This window comes from Mus musculus, chromosome 9 (assembly GCF_000001635.26).
Source record: "Mus musculus strain C57BL/6J chromosome 9, GRCm38.p6 C57BL/6J".
Classification (NCBI taxonomy): Eukaryota; Metazoa; Chordata; class Mammalia; order Rodentia; family Muridae; genus Mus; species Mus musculus.
In genome coordinates, this window is record NC_000075.6 from 78,817,902 (window position 1) to 78,822,955 (window position 5,054).

General features: G+C 38.8%; 1 pseudogene; it reads right to left on the minus strand.

The window, feature by feature from the left end:
- Window positions 1-1,867: 1,867 nt before the first annotated feature.
- Window positions 1,868-3,365, minus strand: Gm8116 (predicted gene 8116; annotated as a pseudogene).
- Window positions 3,366-5,054: the final 1,689 nt, after the last annotated feature.

A 5,054-nucleotide genomic window follows, 5' to 3' on the forward strand; every position in this document is an offset into this window, starting at 1 on the left:
ATGTATGTATGTATACCCTGTGTATGCCTGGTGCCTGCTGAGGTCAGAAGAAGGTACTAAATTCCCAGGAGCTGTAGTTACAGATGGTTGTGAATCACCATATGGATACTGGGAACAGAACCTGGGTCCTTTATACGAGTAACCAGTGCTCCTAACAACTGAGCCATACCTCAAGACCCCATAACAATAATCCTTTGAAAAACAGGGAATAAGAACAAAATAAGATTTATTTGCTCAAAGTCATGGTAAGAAACTGACTGTTGGCAGTGAGGGTTTGTTGTAGGAATGAAATTAAGTTATAAGATTCCTGGTTGTCCACTGCTGACAGAGACCATATGAGACTTCTCATGAAACAGTTCTTCCCACTGTTTCACGTGAATGCTGTCTGTGGTTACACTAAGTGTTGCAAGTATGGACAGTGAAGAGAATTCAGGTTTTAGCTTACAGCACTGATTGCCTTGGCAGAAAAATAGTGGATGCTCTAATTCTCCCTATCACAGAAACTCAGTAGAGGCCATTGATTATGACAAAGGGGACTAATTGCACTAGAGGTCACAGGTATTGGGAGAGAGGGAGAAGCAGATGGAGAATGCATTAATATAGAACAAAAGAAAAACAGTGCCCAGTATGGTGCAAACCAATGACAAAGAAGCAATTCTTGGTGAAGATGTGATTTTTTTTTTTTTAAGATTTATTTATTATTATAAGTTCACCGTAGCTGTCTTCAAACACATCAGAATAGGGCATCAGATCTCACTATGGGAGGCTGTGAGCCACCATGTGGTTGCTGGGATTTGAATTCAGTACCTTTGGAAAAGAAGTCAGTGCTCTTACCCACTGAGCCATCTCACCAGCTCCCCAGTGACTCTTCTATTATTGATTTATACCATCTTCTCAAGTTTAGAATATAGTAACTTCAAAAGCCACAAGAGAAAAAGTGATGCAAATTTATAAGGAATATTTTTAGAACGTTCATGATATGAAGAAAAAAATAAGTGAAATAACTGATTTCAGAGTTAAGTAAAATACATAATTTAGAAATGTAAGTAGTAACATTAAAGAGTAAAACATAACAGAAAAAAAAATCGTTAGGTAACAAAACCAACCCTCTGGTGTCAGACTGCTCTTACCTTTGTAAAAAAACAAAAAACACTCGATGAATAAAAGCATTCCTAAATAACAACTTAAAAAGCATGCATTCCTCGCTGTTCACTGGATGACTTTTAAAATACATTTTTTAGGTTATTTTTTCCCCTTAAAAAAATAATTCTGAGAGATATTCCCCCCTTGTATATAGTGATAAGAATTTCCACCAAATGAACATTTGTAAAGTAGTGAGCAATAGAAGAACAAGAAATGATTTTAGACAAAAACTAGACTATGGATTTACACAGCCTAAGAAGTAAAATTTGCTCTGTGGAGCCATGTACTGCATGATGGAAGGACAGATGACAAAAATTCCCATACTGTGTAGAATTCTCCCAACTAGAAAGATACCAGATCCTACAGACTCAAACCTAAGCAACACAAAGGCTCAAGGACTTAAAGTAAGGCGTCCTATTAAAGCATGGCAACAAGGCAGTTATGTCACCAGTACATATTAAATCCATCTAATCCAGATGCCACAGAGGTCACACATTTGTGCAACACTCAGCAAGAACTTCCTTTTCCTGCAGAAGTTAAAACACCTTCCACCTCTTCTTTCCTAGCTAATGGAAACGGAATAACAAGCATTACAACTAACAAGGAAAACTCCCTCTGACCAGGCCTCTCTAGAGGTAGAAAATTAAAGCAGCATATACTCTTTCAGCTCCAACTCTTATCTGGGGACAAAATTAGTATTAATCTGAAATTCCATGAATGGCTGCTGCCTAGGAAGACACAGAACACAGGCATTAATTTATCCCTGAATTTTATACTCAGAACTTCTCACATTAATTCTATTATAATTTTCACTAGAATACATGTTAACTAAAAAAGTGCTTGCTTCCATAAGCCACATACTTTATAAAACACATCATTGTAAACATCACACGACAAGCTTTGTAATTAATTTCTAATTCGAAATTATGTATTTCAGATGGGCAGATTTTATTCTTATTTTTCCAGTTTCTTAACACTGCTTTATAAAAGAAGCTTTTGGACCTCCAAATATTTATATTTACATACATTTCAAAGGGATCCAGTGATTGATATAAGATTCAGTTTAACATGGACAAAGACTTTCTCTGTTACTGTAGTTCATGAGTTTTAACCTGTGATACAACTGATTTAGCATTTCATACATGACATGTTTGATGTTCTCTAAATGCGGCTGAGCTAAAAAATAAAATAAAACTATTTTGAATGATGAAAGAATAGTTTCAAATTCTATTGCAGACTCGCAATAGCTTCATGAAACCTGGAGTTTATGTTTATTTTCTTAAAGACAATTCAGGGCTTCAAAGAAAAAAGTACTTGAAGATAGTTCCTCCATTAGATATCTGCATGGGAGATAATGTCTTCATTTTTTTTTTTTTTTACTTGTGTGGTATAAATTTGCACGGCATAGTATATTTCTGAAAAAAGCAATAGACATCATTAAGAAAATAGACACTATTTCTAAATTTTGTTAGGAATAAGAAGGCACCACTGATTTGAGGTTGTGTCCTGTTGTCACCGATAGTTGACTCTGAGTTGTTTATTTCATCATTTACTCTTATTAAATGTTTTTCTGGGTAATAGCACTTAAGACCATTATTGTGGCTTCCGGACCACAAACAAAACACACTCATAGTAGTATTTCATCATAGAGAGATCATTCACAGTATATGTTGACAATACAGATTCTTTCTCCACCTCTAGCTGAAATCCATACTGAAGAACAACATTTTTAATATCCTCATAGCTCAATTCTATAGACAGTTCATTTGCCAGATTTTCAAAATGGTATAGTAGAGGACCAAGATTTATCCAGATTCCACCTGGCTTGAGTATTCTCCATATTGTATCAATATAATCAATTACATTGTGAGCTGTGTCTATGAAGAAGCAGGTGGCAATACAGTCCCAGGCATTGCATTCAGAGTAAATCTCCTGAAAGTCTCCTGCTGTCATGGAAAAGTTAGAACCAGGAGGAAGACTGTGGGGGTCAACATCAGGGAAAAGAATGGGTCGGATCTGATCAGCTGATCTCCGATTATTGCTAAACTGATGGATCCAGGGATAAAGTTTATATTTGTTAATTTCAGAACATCTGTTGAGTACAAAGTTGGAAGAAAAGAGCATAAAAAAACTCCATTCATTTCCTTGACAAGCATAACCTAGCATAGCTACTTCCCAGGCCAATCTTCCTAGTCCAGCACCAGGTACCAGAATATTTACTTTAGAAGGATCCCATCTCTCCTTTGGAAAATTTTTGATAATCTCTTTAATGATTGGCTTATAGCAGGCGTCCCTTTCTGCTTTCCCGGTCTCACTCCAGTCTCTTACAAACTGTTTCAGTGTAGATTTTAACTTATCCATGTCAAATGTAGATGCTGGCATAATCTTTCCATTGGCATCTTCTCCATATTCTTTATTTTCGAACATATGTATGCAATCATTCACAATGGTCAGCAGTATTTCCTGATTATGGTCAATGCATTTCCGGATCTTGTCCAAGTGAAGAGGAAACTGAGGAAGCAGTTTCTGCTGGTTCTCTGGAAGGGACCGAAACTGTCTTTCTGTTCTGTTCACTCGTTCATGCATGCTGGTGCCGTAGTAGCGGAACGCGTTGATGACCTTCCAGAAGTGCTCGCGCTCCAGCCGCTCCTCGTCCTCCGCGGTGCCGCGCGCCGGGGGCCCCGCAGGCGCGGCCGAGCCCAAACGCCCGGCGGAGAACTGCACCTCCACGTCCTCGCTTCGCCCGCCGTCCTGGGCCGGTTGAGACGCGGGCGGAGCGCGCTGTCGTCGCTGCATCGCCGCCGCGGCCCACGGCGTGACCCGCCTGCGCTTCCCGGCTCCCGAGTGCGTGGTGGCGAACGGCCGGGCCTCGAAGATGTGATTTTTAAAGTAAAGATTAAACATTTGCAGGTACAGATGGGTGGGTGGCAGCATATGCCTTTAGTCCTAGCATCCAGGAAACAGAATCAAGTGGATCTCTGAGTTTTGAGGTCAGCTGGGTGTACAGAGCAAGATCCAGGACAGCCAATGATTCACAGAGAAACCATGTCTCAAAAACCAAAACACAAAATGACAAAATTGCAGGTACACGCTGAAGGCTTTGTGCAAACAGCACCCAAAGCAGAGATGGGACAAAAACCAAACCTCAAGTCTAGCTCCAGAAGAAACTTGATGAACGACGCATTTGGATTATGGCAGTAGTCACATCTTTTGCACACTGGTTATGATTTCTACTTTCTCAAGAGGGCTTTGGAAGAGAATACTAGAATTTTTCTGTATTCTTTGTAACTGTTGCTTTTATCTAGAAATAAACCATTCTATGCCGAATTGTACACAGTTCACATTCTATAGAATGAATTAAGTGTTTTTATAGTTTTCAGGAAGTCCTGAACTTATGAGCCTATTTAAGCAGTGTTACAAAATGTATGTTCTGATAGAGCAATGTATAAATATTTTAGCATCTGATTGAACATATTTTTATTTAAATTCTTAATTTTTACATTTGTTTACTTATTTATTTTTGTGTGTATACATGTGTGTATGTGTGCCTGTGCACACGTGTGCACATACAAAGGTCATAGGATGACTTGGGGGAGTGAAAAAGAGCACCTGAATGAGTTTGCACACTGTAATAAAATTATAATAAAATTGTAATAAAACTGCCCTTAGAGAAAGGAAACTTATGGATGAAGTGGTCTGTTATCTACTGAGGCAGGAGTCAGCTCTGCAAGAAAACAGTGCATGTATCTAGCGAGGAAAGATCAAAACATATGAGACAAAAGCTTAAACTTCAGAGAAAAGCATGAATCCATTAGAACTGGAGTCCTTGGTGCTTCTGTATCAGAACCAGACAGATCCAGGGACTAGAAAACCCAGGAGGTATCTGAACTTAGGAGAGTGATTTGTTAGCT